Source organism: Ambystoma mexicanum, chromosome 3p (assembly GCF_040938575.1).
Source record: "Ambystoma mexicanum isolate Mex_15411 chromosome 3p, UKY_AmexF1_1, whole genome shotgun sequence".
In the NCBI taxonomy this organism is placed as follows: Eukaryota; Metazoa; Chordata; class Amphibia; order Caudata; family Ambystomatidae; genus Ambystoma; species Ambystoma mexicanum.
This window is the reverse complement of record NC_090925.1, coordinates 1,001,941,018-1,001,958,019: the sequence shown is the minus strand read 5'-3', so window position 1 is coordinate 1,001,958,019 and position 17,002 is coordinate 1,001,941,018. Positions and strand designations below refer to the sequence as shown.

Genomic DNA, 17,002 nt, shown 5'->3' with positions numbered 1-17,002 from the left:
GTTGTCACAAGTGGCACTTCAGGATGATTTGACCTCTAATCTCTACCTTTTCGTCGTGGAACGCGCATGTGGAGGCCAGATGACACAACCTGGAACAGAAGACGTCCAACGATTCTGCCGACTCCTGTTGCATCTGTCTCAATTGTGGCCTTTCATAGTCCACATTGACCATTGGTATAAAATAGTTAATTAAGGCCGCCATGAGGTCTGCATATGACTCGTCGTCCTGTGGCAATGTTTTGAAACGGCGATGAGCTTCACGGCCGGCATGGAACGCTTGGTGTCGTTATCCCAGATCTTTGCAGCCCCAAAGAACATGTCCAAATACTCGCACCATAGCACCCATCACGGTGCCAGCATAGCCGGTGATCTGCCACATCACACTCTGGGACTGGATTGCTATGGAAGTGCTGCGGTACCTGTTGTAGTCCCGCGCCTGATTGAAGTCTTGCTGCCACTGATAATGGACGATGGCTCCCCATCTTCCATCTCGCCTCGTTCGGCCCCTATTTCTCTTTGCTGTGACATGTACACACGTGTGTTCGCACAAACACTCTCACTCTGTAGATCCGTTAACACAGGTGCTTACAGGAACACTTGGCCACCCTTTGTTTGCTCCAGTCAGTAGAGCACAACTGATGTCCAGCCAGAGCACGTGGGCCACTCTGCCACCTTCTGCATCAACAGTGTAGAAGGGGGGGTGGTCACTTCTTCTCTCCCTTATTTAGATGGCCTGCCTGGGTTTGTGCCGCTTAGTCTGCTATTTATTTAAATACATGTTTTTATCTTCTGCAGGTAAGCGTAGCCGCACCTCGCCGTGAGTTGGCAGAGACTGGGAACACCTTGCTGGGTGTCCAGACTCTTTCCTCCACACAACGCACACCCACAACGTACACCGTGGCATTCTGGCCGCATGTCCCAAGTGACCATCTCGTCGCCAAGTTGTTGTCTGCCTGGTGTAGCCCCAGACCAAACGTAGACAACAATCAGAGGGTGGTGTTGTAACTGTCTGCCTCTGTAAGAGAAGGCCCTTTCGTTCAGGGATTTACGTCCACCCTACTTGGCAGCACCTACGGGCAGATAGTACATGCCTTACAGTAGAAGGCCCCAGGGTAGCTCAGCAGGTTGAGTGACTGTTGTTGAGATGTTATATAGCTAAAACTGGCTGTAAAAATATGCCTTTTTGCAATTTCTTATAAAAAACAAGTACTATAAAATGTGTTCGGCCAGGGGATGGGTTGGTCTGGTCGCATGTCTATATTCAGGATGGGGAGTGAGGGGATTTATGCCCCCATAGTAGAACTCAAAAGATGGCACCCATGAACACACAGTTTAATTTCCTAATAACTGCTGTCCGCACAATAGAAGCATTTATTTGTGGTTTTAAGCAGTTTGAAAGCATATAACAGCTGCATAAATATATCCTGTGATAAAACACAAAGGTAGGGGCACAACAATTAAAGGGAATTTGTGTTGTAGTCTGAAAATAAAAGAAACCCATTTTAAAGAAAGCTAGTGAATGCAAGTTTAAGAAGCGGGTTTCATTTTGGAAATGCATTTTCTTTTTTTCTATGCAAGTGTAAGCTGCACATTGGGAAAACAATAGTGTGCCCCGCTTGTAGGATGCCTGCTTTTATCAATAATGGCCCCTACCTCAGTGAAATTCATGCTGGCCCCTATTTCAGTGATATTCATCCCCGTTTATTCCCGTAGTATCCCTTAGAGGCCAGAAGAAAGACCACTGGCTAAGCACATATAGCTTGCAAACGCACAATTGATGGCTGGACAAAGGAGCACATTTAAGACTCCTGGAAAGAGTTATTTGTCAGAGTGCGGTGATGGGGGAGGCAGAGTGGGGGAAGGTCACCAATTAGGCTGGGCAAAGAAGCAAATAGGTGGGGCAATTGTCTCCCTTTGTCCCCCTTATACCCCTCCCTCCTTGGGGACGCCTATGTACGGAAGTTACAATCCAATCGTAAAACTGGACACTGGCTGTTGCATCCCACCGGCTGACCATAAACTAGTAATTTTTGGAACCTTCACAAAGTATTACTGCATAGGAAAGAGTGCCCCAGTGTAGATCGGTGTGTAGTATCGTCGATAAATACGAGTGCCATTGAGTTGAGTTAAAACTGCGAGATTGGGAGTGTAAAGTCAACGTTCAGAGTTGCGTAAAGTCACACGGATGCTTATTAATAGGAACTGGTAGTTCACCATGACATGAGTAATGATGTACTTCAATCATTTAATAGGTAATGCTCGTGCTGTGTTCGTGAAAGCTCACTGTTTATGGAAGATTCATTTTGTTGAGCATCTAAAAAATGTGCTTTAAGATTTTCCAAATTGATGCAAACAAGTTACTTGACGTAGCTGCCCATCTCACGTGGTACACCTTGACCCAGTCTTACACTTAGAGCCACGATAGAACACGTGCATTGTTGGCCTTAATGTCTTGCAATAAGTACGGAACTACATGCCCAAACATTCATAGTGAAGTTTGCAAAAAGCCAGTGTGTGTTGGAAAGCTTAGCACATTATCTGAGACCCTTTGGCAGGTATGGAGGTGAATGCAATAGTGTGTACTACATATGTAGCTCATTCATCTATGACTTTTTTTGTACAAAGTTTTTTCTCCTACTATGTTCCAAGTATCCATTATTGAGAAGCAGGTGTAGTGCCCTACTTTTTTTTTTCATCCTCGGGTTTCTATCAAGATGGTTGCTTTTATTTTATGTAAATTGACATCTAACCAGGAGGTGGTATTTGCAGTATCTATCAATGGCTTGGCATCTAAGACAATATTTTAACTGATTGTTGTACTAGATATATACTTTTATCTTCTGTTGGGTAGTTTCCATTGCTAGGCCATTATTCAGGAATCCTTTTTCTTTCAATGAATTGATTGGTACAATTGCTAACAATGATATCTATGAATTTGTACTGGTTATGAACTGCATGGCAACTATGGAATTCTATGCATATTTCTTCTTATTGTGTATGCTTTTAGGAGAATAGCCAAAATAAAGCTGCTGCTGATGATGATGATGATGATGATGATGATGAATTGTGACTTCTTGCTGGAACAATCACCCAACCTGGTGTTCTCTTGTGCTTTTTTTTTTTTAATCAGGTTTTTATTAGGCACTAAAGGTAAGATAATGTAGATCAAGGAATGTGAATTTACATAACAATAAAACACATCCTAATAACATCCAAATCATAGATTTTAAATAAGAAGTAAACATTTAGTAATATACATTGTGCTAACAGGTTTCACTAATTTCATGGATTGGAAAGGATGAACCACTGTGTCGGTCCTACGGGGATTAAAATTCAAACATGCAGATTATTCTGAGAAAAGTAGGTGGCGCTCAACTGTTTTAACCCTCATTTGCTCAAGCATGGGTAGTTCATTCTGGCAGTCGTGCCTCTGTTAGGAGATTGGTTTGTCTAGTGATGGTGGAGTGAAATCGGATTGTTTATTTTAGAATCTGGCTGTTGATGGGACCCTGACCCACGTTAATGTTTTCCATTTGCCTGCTCTTGTGTGTCTGTCCTTTTTATGCGCGAGTACTTGTCAGATTCCCATTGTTTGTTTGCCACGTCCTTGCTTATAGTAATATTTTCATACACATCTCAGGATAATTTGCTGTTCTTGCTCATCAAATTCCCTGGTATTTATTGCTTGTCAATGACCTCTTTGAGGGTTGCTTGCAGTGCATTGGTAATACTCTTGTGTTGTATTGTCCGATAATCCGGCTTTTGTGCTGCCACATGAAAGGCAAAATTCTGTGCAAATCAAATGACCCCGTTGATAAAGCAGCCTATTCACTCCTCACGTGTGGTTACAAAGCTATGGTAGATAGAAGAAAATGGCTTCTATTCATAACTATCCAATGGAAAATTCTACATAAAAAGAATGTATAGAGCCTTCAAGCGACAACCAAATAACCGACAACTAAATATCCAACAACCCTACTCTTGCACCACAAGAATGGATCCACAGCCTTGCCTCTCTTAAAAGAAAAGGTTTTAGGGGACGTTCAAAACACTATCAGCCATAAGCAAAAAAAAAAAACTCTGCATAAGAATATGGAATTTCCACGTTCAATCTTTATTTTTTTTATTTTTTATTCTTTTCCTTCCTCCCCATCATCAGAGAAAATATAATCTTTTTTGTCGGTCCCCAATAGCCTATTAATGGCAAGTCGGTCAACCATAGTTTCTAAAAGCAGCCAAATACTCTACAAAATAGGCACAACAAATACCCCAAAAGCAAATGGAGAAACAAAATATAAGCGTACGCTCCTGTTTCTACCCACACAGCACCATAGAGATATTTTGATTGGTGCTACCAGCAGAGCCTTGTCATAGGAAGACGTGTTGCTATAATTACTACCAGATCTGAAGAGGAACTTTAAGGTATGCATGAATTGCTAGGTGAAAATAATTCTGGATTACAAAAAGCTAGATAGTTTTACTGTGCAAGTGTAGTTTTACTCGCCCAAAAACTACCCACATTGGGAACAGCAATTACTTTTTTACTTCCTTAAAGTCAGGCTACTCTTAACTTAAAAAATGGAGGAACATCTTCACACTTTGGTTCTGAGTCACAGACCGTTTTCCTATAGTACTGCTCCATTGTAAGACTCATCTGTGAATCGGGACCTTTGTATCTGCGGCCCTGGACCCCAGAAAATGCTGATCTCCCTGTCCAGCATCCATCATTGCAAACCTCAAGATACTGGGCGAACTTGTAGTCGATTTGTGAAAAACGTGCCTTTCCCTAAAACAGCTCCACAAAATCTTCAAAGAGTTCCACTATCATCCCCCCTTTTGAAAAACCCAATGCCAATCTTGAGCCTGCAAATGATCGTCCCATATCAATTTACCAGAAAGTAGTGACCAACAACTTGTGCGCATTGTGAAGTAGACCTTCTCTTCAGTGACCTACAATTTGGCTTTAGACGAGGCAGAAGTGCAGATTCCTCCCCCCCTACATATTCCTGAAACATACTCAGTCTTAGATACCAACTGCGAGCCATTCTCCTTCTCATGCCCCTTTCCACTGCCTTTGATGCTGTTGATAACACGATCTTCCTGAAACACATCACTTCATGGCTCTTAATGGAGCACACCTATCCGTCTTAAAAGAGAGAACAGCTAAGGTAAGTCTTGGCCATTTCCTTTGCCCATCCCACGCCATAGGATGCATAGCTAGCCAAGGAGTTGCTCTGCTCACATCTCAATCGTTCTCCACCTCATCCCGAAATGGAAGTTTGGTTATGAACTCTGCCTCGATGCAAATCTAAGACTCCCACCCCCTTATTTTTTTATTTAATAAATACTCTCTGTGTTAACCATTTCTTTGGGTGTCTCTCATGCCCATTACAAAGCCTTAGAACTTGCTCCTTTTTTGACTATAATACTTTCTTCATCCCCCAAACAACTAAAGTTGCCCACAAAACGCACCACCAACTTCACACGTAAAACATCCTTTTTGACTGATGTCTCACAAAATAGATCCGACCAGCTTAATTCTATCGATGTTTGACTACTGCATGTACCTGAGTTCCTCCACCAAGTTCATTCATCAATTTGAATCCTGCTTAAAGCGGGCCAGGATGACTATGAGACTCAACTATGTCACTTCCGCTTTAAAGACTCTAAAGAAGATTCACTTGGAGAAGAAAAAAAACAAGCATTGGCAATGCCAACAGTTTTGTGTAGGCATGGGAAATGCATTTGCCAGTTTCTGCTGTAATGGTATTAACTGGCCATCAATGGTTGCGTACGCAAAATGCTGCAAATACTTGGGCATATAATAGCAGTACCTGGTAAAGGCCTAATATGTATACACAAGCCACAACTGTCGGCGTTGCTACTGCTAGTTTTGAAGAGGACTTCGTGAAGGACACTTAGTGCTTATAAATAGTTGCCTAAGGCAGACCTGGTCAAGACATTTTTATTACACCAGTAGCGTGTTTACAGCTTCAATTAAGTCATTAACTCTTAAAAGGGTGCTTTTAAAAAAGCTCTGGGCACAAAGTTTGTTGCAAGGCTGGATTAAGCTAGCTCAGAGAGATCCTAGGAGGATGTATTTTGGATGGGGAGGGCAAGGAGGTGGGTCGGAATGGCTGTGGATTTCCATGGCCATGGTCAATCAATGGCTGGGTAAATAACCAAATGCTTACAAACTTTGTGCGTCTCTCGTATGCCATTTTCTCCATAGCTGTACTCTAATGCAGTAGTTTCAGCTTGTAGGTGGCGCTTCAGCACCACCTAATAGCCAACACAAAATGTTTAAAAGTGTGCAACTGAAGACCCTATGCTTCTTTTATTGTGCAACCTACCATAGCGGACATGGCTGCTTTTCCCTGATCTGCCAGTAGCATTTTAACTCTGGTCTCCTGGGGAAGATTAATGGGCCCAGATTCAAAAGACTTAAAACCTTTGCTGCCCAAGGATGCAACATCCTGGAACAATTGGGGAGCAAACTTCAGAAATGAGACCAACTACAAAAGATTGTGATCGCAGCTCATGGCACTCTGTAGATGAGCTTCTGCCATACGCTTTTTCCAGTCCTACACATAACCTTCCCCCATATTTTTTTTTCTTTTTTCTTTACTTTCCTTCATTTGCCTTTTTAGTAGTTTGCCGGCTACCCTTCACCTGCCCTTCGGTCACTAGTATTTTCAGTGATTACGCTTTCTATATCTGAAGTGTTAACCAAATATATCTACTGTAGTGTAAAGTGTGATTAGATGTACAAGAATGTTTGTATCAATTATTGTGGAAGTTCCCCACAGACCCATGGCACCTCCTTTACAAATCACTAATAAGAAAACGAAATATTGAAATCTGTCGGAACATGTCTTGAGTGCTGCTCAAATTAATGGTATTTTGCCAACCTTCCACTCATTTTAAACGTCTGAAGGACCCGTCAATGGCAGTTTGTGATTCCAAGGCTCGAGCGTCCGTTCTCCCAAACCCCATTCACCATTTAAATAAAGGCTCTTGCTTCCCATTAAGAGGCAGAATAAGGACACCAGCAATCGATTTCTGTTATTGATTACGAATAAGCATGAATTCTGTAGAATGTACAGATTTGTGCAGCAATATTTCCCTTTTCTTGCTGCAAATGAAGATAAATTATAGGGGGGTTTATGTATAGTGCTCTAATAGGGGACAGACTGTAAGAACCAAATGTCCCTTATCGTAGTATTATGAAATAGGTCTTTCTAAATACAATCGCCCCTTTATTGCCTTTGCTAAAGATACCATTTGAAAACATGGCATGTTATGTTGCCTTCTGGATCTTATACATTGTGCATTTACTCGGGCTTTGCCAACTGCAAATGAAGGTTTTTTTAAAGGCATCCCTTTTTATGCATATTGCTGGCGAAAACTCGGGTTGGCCCGTGACTGGTGCAAGTACCATATCCATTCCTGTTTGTTTTTTTGCCCTCTTGCACTTGCGGAATTGTCACTTTATCTGCTTTTAGGATTATGCGTAGCATAGTACAAAGATGGAGCCAAGGACTGGATGGGCATCTTTAAAGTTGGGCATATCTAGGCAGGCAGGCTGTCGCCCATTCCGATCGCGTTTCCAATGTGTTGCCGCTCTTGCCGCATATGCCCGTGTATAGGCCCTATTAGGGAGCTGTTACAGCAGTCCTCCTTATTAGGTCTGTATGTCCAGGACTATTCCTACCACTTGTATATATGCCCGAGGTCTTGTCCAAATAAGGTTAGTCGCTGGTGCAATGTCTGCTCCATAATGGCTGAGTATGGGCCACCTCCAGAAACATGCACACACTACTTATGCTTGACCGTGTTTGTTTATGGTTCCCCTTCCTTTTAGGTCTGCGTTTACGAGTGGAATGCGCCCATGCTGGAAGAATTCCTATCAGCCTGTCTAAAGCTCTTCACTACCCTGACCTTCGCACTTCCTCTCCAGCTGTCCCTCATAGCCGACCATCGCCACATGGCACCCCGCTTTGTAACGCAACCATAACATGCTCACTGCTCCACACTACTCTCATCCTGCCCAAGCACTTACCGCTAACCCACCACCTTCAAACATCCTATCTCCACCTCAGGGGTGCCTCGAACAGTGATCAATGTCCTCTTGTTTAATTACAAATGTCCAACTTTGTAGTCCTAGTATGATGTAGCCCACTCTTATCCCCATGGCTACCCTCCTTCTCCCATCCTCATACCCGCTACCATAACCCTCACCTCTCGGACTCTTCCTTTTGACTTCACTCGTTCCCTATTTCTCTTCGCACTTGTCCCTTTCCATGCTGACACTCAGCCATTCCTACCCTACCTTATGCTGCCCACATATATTGCCGCCTTTCCCCCTGTGCACACCATTTACCGCTTTGTGTGCCTCATTGTGTGAGCAGCACCTAATTGTGAATGCCATATAAGTGAGGATGTGCAGTCTCTTAAATTGGCTGCCGGTCAGCCTATCTACACTCGCTGAATTTGTGTAGCAATGTCTCATCTTATTATGTGCTGCTTCCTATCAATAAGAGTATGCTCCCATGCCTAGGCCTGGTCGGAATACCATATTGCACTTAATTGAAATGGGCCACCCTTGCCAAGAGCACCCTGAAACGGCATGCATTCTCATAAAGCACTGCAGCAAGCGGCCTCAATCCTCGAAATGAAACGATGCACCCAGTCATTAGCTACCGACCTAAACCACTCTACAATATGCCCACAACCTTGCATATCTGAGTCCATAGCTTGACTATGCTATGCTGTCCGGTTCTGGCAAGACCACTACACTGTTACAATGGCATGCCATATCCTCGTGCAAAGTTTTCTCAATGTAATTTCATCATGTGGTTTTAGTTGAGCACGTTATTCAAAAATGAGTGATGCGCTGTCCATTGATATGCAATGCCAGAAGCTTAGACAACCCACAGCACTAGGCCACACCATAGTCAGCTTATGTCATGTAGCGCTAACACATAATTGCAATGTGAGTTGTACGCACACCATACAGGTTCTTCACCCTGGAGTTGGATTGTTAGGAACGTTTTAGACAATGTGTGCATCAATGGGAGGGCTGCTGTGCAAAGGGGAATTGAAACTTTTGATGCTGTGCAGTTGATTAACTAATCTGCAGTGCCAATGTCTTTACTGCTATTGGGAGAATCTGTGTCTTCAAAAACAAACCTCATTGGAAGTCCTCAAAAACCATCTACCTTTTTAACCTCTCAACTACATGCAAGGTCAATTGGAAGTACGATGGATTATGGTTCCAACAATGACCCTCGTCCAAATGGTTCAAGCGTTTTCGCTTCCGGAAACATTGACCTCTGTCCAGATCAGACACTGATAGGACTGGGATGTAGGAAAATGTGAAGCAAAGGATCATTTTCCAGTGATGTCTCCATTGTCCCTACTATGCGGTCTACAAGGGTTTCTGCAAGTAAAAGCCTTTCGGGACTAGTAGTGGGAGAAAGAAAGTTGGGAGGGGAACCTGGCAGACAAGACCTGCTCCACGTTTCCCCAGAATGTTCTGGCCACTTTCCATGGCCATTGGACCTAACGCTGGCCCCCTGGCACCCCACTAAATGCCCAACTAGGGCACTGGGTGGACAAGATGAGGGTCCTCTGATAGGAGCTTGTCGCTGCTTATGTGAATTCAGAACACGTATGTTCTCTGCTTTGGAAATGCATAGGCGAATGATGCTGGTTGGCATTGATGGTGTTTGTTTGCTGGCACCATACATGAATCCAGTGATTCTGGGCAAATCACTATCTTTGTGCCTAAAATTACAAATCTTTACAAACCAATTGCAGAATGTGCCATCCAGTTTTGTCCCAATTGCATGTTCAGTTGCACAAGTGGGAAACGACATAACTCAGTTAACATCAGTCTTGATCAAAAGACTCTTGTGATGTTTTAGTACTGGCCCCTCACACAACTCTGTGGATGTACCTACGGTTTAATGAACATGGGCTCTAGCTTTTGAAGTATTCGAGCCCCACACAACTTTCTTAAAGCCCATCAGTCCCGCACTGCACCTCAATCCTGACCGTCTGCAGTTTCTGCTGTTCCAGTACTTTGATCACGTACTGCTGTGCTAATGCACATTCATTTTAATGAATTGCAGCATCTGCTCTTCGAATTATTGGTCCATGTACTGCTCATCCATAGCACCTTGATCGTGATGAATAACACTTCATGTGAGTCATGAAACTCTGTGCTGCTCTACCAGTTCATCAGCTTAGTGATCACCCTATGCTGTTCGGTCTTGGGATCCTAGGTTGCTCTGCCAAAACACTTTCATCCTGCACAGCAGCTTCTGCTGTTCCAGTCCTGGGACCATATCGTGCTCTGCCAGTGCGCCTGCATCTTTCTGGGCAGCATCTACTGCTATGCTAGTTCTGGGTGTCGTTTCAGTCTGGGATTCATCACTGCTTTGTCAATGTGCCCGGTCCCTGATCGACAGCCCCAGGAACTCTGTAATATTCTACCAACGCACCTCTGTACTTATCGGCAGTGCATTTTGATGTTCACCAGTCTCTACTGACTGGGCGCACTTGGTCCCGTGCCCCTCCCTTACTCTCCCACACTTGAACGAGCTGTATACATCCCTGCCCGAAGATCGTTCTGTCTGTTCTCCCTTGTCTTCACCCCTTAATGTGTACTGGGTGAGTGGGGGTGGAACGCAGATTCGCAGTCGGGCCTATTTCCTGGATCTAAACTGTTAAATGTATCATATTCACTTAATCTGTGCAGACCTTTATCGTCTCAGAAATTCAAGGGCTCTGAGCGATTGTTTTCCCCGTGTTCCTTCCCTCCTTGAGCGCTTTGAAACACTTTCCTGTGTATATGCGCTATATAAATAAACATTACCATACCATGTTCCACCCCCAGGCCTTCCAATGCTCTTGCAATGAATCTCAGTACCGATGATGGGCATCATCTGTTTTGAATACAAATTTAGGAATCTTCAGTGCTTTGCAAATGCAGCAGAGTCTTGATCTATGCCATCTTCTATTTTATTCCTGCAATGTCTGGCTGCTTAGGTAATGCACCTCAATTATGGTCTGATGCGTCTTGTACACCTCCTGGATTGTAACGCCAATGAAGCCTGCAATATTTTAATACTTAATTTCTCCCTTTCACAGCACAAGGCTTCTTTGACGCGTTGGTATCATGCTTTGGGGAGGCCACAATGCCCTTAGTTCATAATTATGCAGAAAAGTGTATTCTGGGATGATGAGTGCTGCCACCTTTATGGCTACTACTTCCCCCAAAAGGAGGATAGTGCTGGACACGTTTGTGCTCCTAGGGAATCCAACCATCAGCTGACCAGACGGTCATCAGAGGTAACAGCCAGAGAATGGTGGCAAGCCTGGCAACATGCTGGGGTTCTGCCCGATTTGGAGCTTCCTGCGCTGTGGCGTGAAGTCATCCGGTGCAGCCAGAAGGGAAGTTTTGCAGGCGTTGGTGGGGGAAGCAGATGGACAGTTGAAAACTAAGCCTAAAAGGAGCTGCAGCAGTCGCATTTGCCATCTGTGCCACTGCGTGGTTGTCCTGCGCTCACCGAGTAACTGCCCCGAAGCAGGGGAGAACCGCATGCACCTTTCAACCGCCCCTTAGGTTTGTGGGTGGGTGCATCGATATATAGGGTCGCGTGCACTAAAAGTATTTCTTGGGCAACACAAATTGCCCTTAGGCGTGGTCCAGGTGTTTAGGCCTTCCGGGGAAGTTGTCGGGCCAGTGGTCACTGGATGGTTTCCGAGCCGCTAGGGGCCACTGGGGTGGGGGAGCGAAATAAGGAGACTCAGTCCAGTATTTGGGTTTCCAGCCTCATGGTATCGCTCCCGGGGCATGGGCCCCTATTCCACGCCGAACAATGTTTGAAGGATTTTAATGATGTTTATGATATTTGATCAATTCTAATTACTAATGTGTGTTTTGTGAAATTTACCTAATTACCTGCTGCATCTTGTGATTAAATGAAACCAATGTATTCCTAAAGAAAAGATGGTCTTGTGTCTTCTTGGCTGGCCCTTTCCCTTGCGTGGCCTAATAATAACTCTCTACAACATCCGCCAGGCAAATGAGCCCTCCGAAGTAGACACTAGGCAACATGTAGCCCCTCAAGGTATAACCAGTGGCCTGTGTGCTAGCTTAAATCCGTTCGGTGCTGCGTCCTTTTGGGGGATGTTTTATTTTTGGCAGTAATTGATTAAACTGAAAAATGTCTGTAGAACATTGCACTTTCACAGTCCACAATACACTGTGATTGTGCATTGGTGGTCCTTTTGCAAACTTTGGAAGGGGCGTGCGTGGGGAAGGCCGGGGCTGCTACGGCTGAGCTCAGACTGCTATAGTTACAGGCGGGTCCAAACGCACCAAGCCACGTTCTTGGACTTCTTGCCATACACACTAAAATGTTCACGAACGCTGAAATGAACGAATCATTCCTACTACCCCCCCCCCCCAGACCCCCACCGCCCTATTAGACAAATTAGCCACCTTCTATCACTGCACCCTTTCAGGACTTTGATCAAACTTCTGGACATCCTGGTCCTCTACTCTTGCACCCTGGTCCCCTCCTCAGTCTTCATGCCCCCCTTATTTTCTTCCTAGCCTTCTCTACTTTGCTCAACATCCGTATCCTTGCTCTCTTGGTCCTATGGGGCTTGCAGGAAGCTCACCCTTTCTAGGACTGATCCGATGTTTAAACATCTGCCATCTTTACCAGCTGAATTGTATGCCAACCTCAAAATTCACCCGCCGCACCTCCTTACGAGTAACATCTACAGCCGCTACCAACTGATCCGTTTAATATCCCAACATTCAAATGTGACACCCTTTATTGCTCCCTGTTTGGCATTGCCAGTGAACATGGGAGAGTCCCTTTTATAGACCTAAGAATCCCTAACTTGTGCAGAATGGCAGGCTTAATGCTCCAGGCCAAACTGAGCCCCTGCCTTCGCACGTGGTCCACGCTGACCAATTAGCCAGCAGGGGAGATGCTGCATCCTGCTACGTACCTTGCCCTCTCTCCACAAAGGTAAAGTATTAAGTATGTGTCTTACACAGTGTAATCTTACAAATAATTTTGATTTCCCATCACTCTACAGCCGAGGCGCTCGGAAGCGTGAACGCCCCCATCCTGACCCTCGAACCAAACATGAGGAAAGCCCAATCAATCTCATCCTTGGCCTCAAGCACAGGGATCACGTTTCTCCAGCCCTAAAATCTCTCCACTGGCTCCCGGTTTGTGCTAGGATCAAGTTCAATATCCTCTGCATCATCCACAAGGCTTTCTGGGGCCTGGGATATCTTCCCCTAAATACCTCCCTGTTAGAGCCCTTCAGTCTTCTAGCACAAACTCACTGCAGATCAGACTCTTCACGAAGCAGAGAGTGGGGGGTAGATCGCTACAGGAGGAGCCTCCATCTGGAATGGCCTCCCTGCCCCTCTCAGGCTTGAGACGGATCTCCTTAAGTTCTGGAAGCTCTACAAGACACTCCTCTCCTTATTCCCTCTCCCCTGCTAACACCCACGCATCTGCTGCAGTGACTGGTTGCTTTGTTGCCCTAAGTTCTGCAGGGCACCAGCCCCCTCTCCCCGCCCAGTCCACCCCCTCCTCGCAAATAGCATGTGGACCCTCACCCCATGCAATCGCTGGCACTTGCCCTCCTGCCCTCCCCTTAGCATTCGCCTCATCCCTATGCTCCTCTCCCCCCCTTCACTTGCACATCTCTTCTTTACCCTGAACTTCCCTTCCCACCCTAGCACTTCGCTCTACCTGCACCTCCACCCCCCCACTTGCACGAGCTGAAAGTCACAAGGCCTAATAGGACCGTTAATGTTATCTTTCTTCCTTGTCACCCCCTGCCCCCTTTTTTGTCTTGTGGCGTCTCGAAACACCATTTGATGTATAGGCTCCTTACAAATATCCAATAAATAAATCTTGGAACATCATTTTCTTCTTTGCTTTCAGGTTCTAGCAGATTTTCTTTTTTGCATGGCAATCCAGGACTTCCAATAAGCACATCGGAGTTACAAACATATCCGAAAACTCGGCTTTGGAATGCTGCATAAATACGGGCGTTTATAGTTCCTGTGCAGGTGACACCAAGATTTGCAATGGTCGGCATTCATCCATTCAAGGTGACCCGCCCGCGCAAGCTCGGCTGCACTCGTGTTACATTGCATCATGGTATTATCTGTCCTCCCCTCACAAATCGATTGCATCGTAAATGCTATAATATTTGGACGCTGACTTGGCCAACACGACAGGAACTCAGTTATACACACCCGCTGCTGCGGCACGTGCCCAGAACAGAGGTGACCATCCATGTCATTTCTAGACTTTCATTTTAATTCTAATGTGCCCCAGGGTCCGACTTTTCTCCAGACAAATCGGCCAAGTTAAAATAATAACAATAACGGTAAAACCAATAATAATGCTATCCTCGGAGACCAGTTTGAGAACGTGAGATGGGGTGGACAGGTGCGTGAGATGAAGCTGCTCTTAAGACTTTACTTGCATGCAGTCTCCTTCCAGTTCCAACCCACTTCACTGGACTCTACTGCCTGGCACTACACATACCTGCTCGTCCAGATGCTCGTTCTATCCTGCGCTATAATCCTAAAACACTCAGAAACTGCTTGTACTGATTACGCCCAGGCTCGCACAGATCTATAGGGTGATGGGTAAATGCCCGAATTCCACGCTCAACATATTTGCGTGGGACCGTTTTTTGGGTCCGTGTCACTGAACACGAATCCTTTTTAAAATGCAGAATTTGCAACATATTCGACCAAAAAACTCCGCCGTGGAAACTACTCAAACAGTCTCTCAAAAGGAATGAATTGCTGCAACTGTGGGCCACTTATCCGATGGTGGCCAGGCCAGGTTTATGCCCCAGTCCGACCCCGATTACGTCTCAAAACCTCCCGAGAGCAAGACATGCGCGGGAAAGATCTGCGATTTACTTGAGGAGAAATCCAACGGCTCAGTTCCGCCTCCAACGTCTCGCCGTCTGCAGGGAAAACGGTGCGCGCTGGAAGGAAGCGTGTCCCGCCTCACTCTTCTATAGTGTTACGATGGATGCTAGTGCTTCCCGCAAAATACCGTATCCCCCTTGATATACGAGTGCCTTTTTGGCTGGAATAAAGAAGTGCTCTCCTGCTGCGTCAGTGACAATAACGTGCTCTCATGCGTAGATTGGAGTGCTCCCCCCAGAACAGAGGCTCTTACCTGTGTCGGTGAAAGGACCCGAGGGAAGCAGAACTCTCACAACCCCACACACAGTATATAGAAGAAAGTATCTGTTTTAATCCCACGGACTGTCAATTTCTGGACGTCAAATGGCCCTGCCCACCAATGATAGTGCGAGTTTACCCAATGAAGCCCCGCCCATGCCAGGGATTTGGCCATACAAGGGTAAGGAATGCCGATGATTCCCTGGCCGCAGCCCAGCCTGGCCTCTGTGTTTTGGGCAGAGTGAGCAAGAGGAAGCGGGAAGAAATGCAGCCGGGAGAGGCGAATTCTGCCTTATATAGATGAAAACTCAGCCAGGAGCCTGTGTCCCAAGGCCTGCAGGCTGTCAACTGAGAGCCAGGCAGTGAGTGACACTGGGGACAGGCACAGCTTGTGTAAGGGGAGGTGAGTGGTATTCCGAAACACGGGGCAGGTAGCTTGCCCGGACTCGACCTTGGGGCAGTGCCTGTGTGGGTCGTTTTCCCACCAATATGGACCCGTTTTGATAACTCGGTAAAAAAAAAACAAAAAAACTGCATAGTCATTTAGATCAACGTTACTGCCCCACAATGATTTAAAATGATCAATTTCCCAAGAGATGTGACCATAGCTAACATTCGCAGAGTGCGTCATGAAATCGGGCACAGCTGCATACTGGGGAGTGTGTGGCACGCGGTGACAAATCTGGGCCAAGAAGAGCTGGATTCGGGGAGTACATACTGTGTGACAAAGAAGTTATCGGCCAGAGCAGGGTTAAGGGGGCTTCTAAGTGACATTTCAACAGACGCAGCTGAGCTGTATAATGGGTGAATGGTCTTTCGTGACGCGAAGCAACAGCTGTACTAGTGGGTGGATGTCACCCAGTGACGCATGCACCTGTATAAGGTGAGATGAGTGCAACACAATGACACGAAGGACTGGCAAATATGTATTGGAAGAGGTGATTGGCAGCCAGTGACACGGGGACATCCACAGCTGTATAACTGAAGTGCGTGGTACTTAGTGACCTGAAAGGCAGGCAGTATGACACAGGGCACATGAACTAGCTTAGCTATAGAAGGCCACGCGAGTGGCGCTCAGTAACATGGGGACAAGCTCAGCTGATATGGACAGACACATCCAGCTGTCTTAAGGGACGATAAGTGGAATGCTGCACAGAAGTTAGGCGCGGCTGTAATGTCTGTGCCAGTCAGTGACACAGCAACAGGCAGAGTTGCATAAGAAGATGAGTGGCACTCTGGGGCAAGCACATCTGTGTTACAGCACATGACTGATGCTCACTAATGCAGATGGGCACACCTGTAAAAACGGAGGCGAGTAAGACTCGGTGGCATGGGGTACAAGAGCAGCTCTAGTATGGGTGGTGAGTGGCACGCAGTGACATGGAAGACAGATGTAGTTAAAGGGGCCCTTCATTGACCTGGGCAATGGGCCCACCTGTGTAAGCAGGGGTGAATGACACTCCCACACGTGGGGGACAAGTACAGCTGCAAAGTGGCCATGAATGTCACTTAACAATAAAGAGGGTTTTTCTCCCAACTGTGTGAGACGTGGTAAGTTCCACTCGGTGGCCCAGGGTACCATTTTATAAGTGGAGGTAAGTGGCACTTGGTGATATCTGGGTCAGTATGGTTTACAAAAAAAACACGAATAAAAGACTTTGGTGTCGAACGCAATGTTTTAAGCGGCATTGAGTGACACTAGCGACAGTCGGTGTATAGGCATAGTTGTAGTAGGGGAGCTGA

At 45.8% G+C, this 17,002-nt stretch overlaps 2 protein-coding genes across 3 annotated transcripts in view; one reads left to right on the top strand and one right to left on the bottom strand.

The window, feature by feature from the left end:
• Positions 1-15,371, bottom strand: part of MYL9 (myosin light chain 9) — a 107,935-nt gene extending 92,564 nt beyond the window's left edge. Inside the window, exon 1 of the mRNA XM_069652301.1 lies at positions 15,255-15,371. The gene's annotated coding sequence lies outside the window, so the exon portion shown is untranslated. The remainder of the gene's footprint in view (positions 1-15,254) is intronic.
• LPIN3 (lipin 3) overlaps positions 1-17,002 on the top strand; it is a 679,959-nt gene that overhangs the window by 5,109 nt on the left and 657,848 nt on the right. Inside the window, exon 1 of one of the 2 annotated variants that reach the window (XM_069652300.1) lies at positions 15,530-15,662. The exons of the other annotated variant lie outside the window; for it this stretch is intronic. The gene's annotated coding sequence lies outside the window, so the exon portion shown is untranslated. Of the gene's footprint in view, positions 1-15,529; positions 15,663-17,002 lie in introns of those variants that run through there. 2 annotated transcript variants of the gene reach the window in all.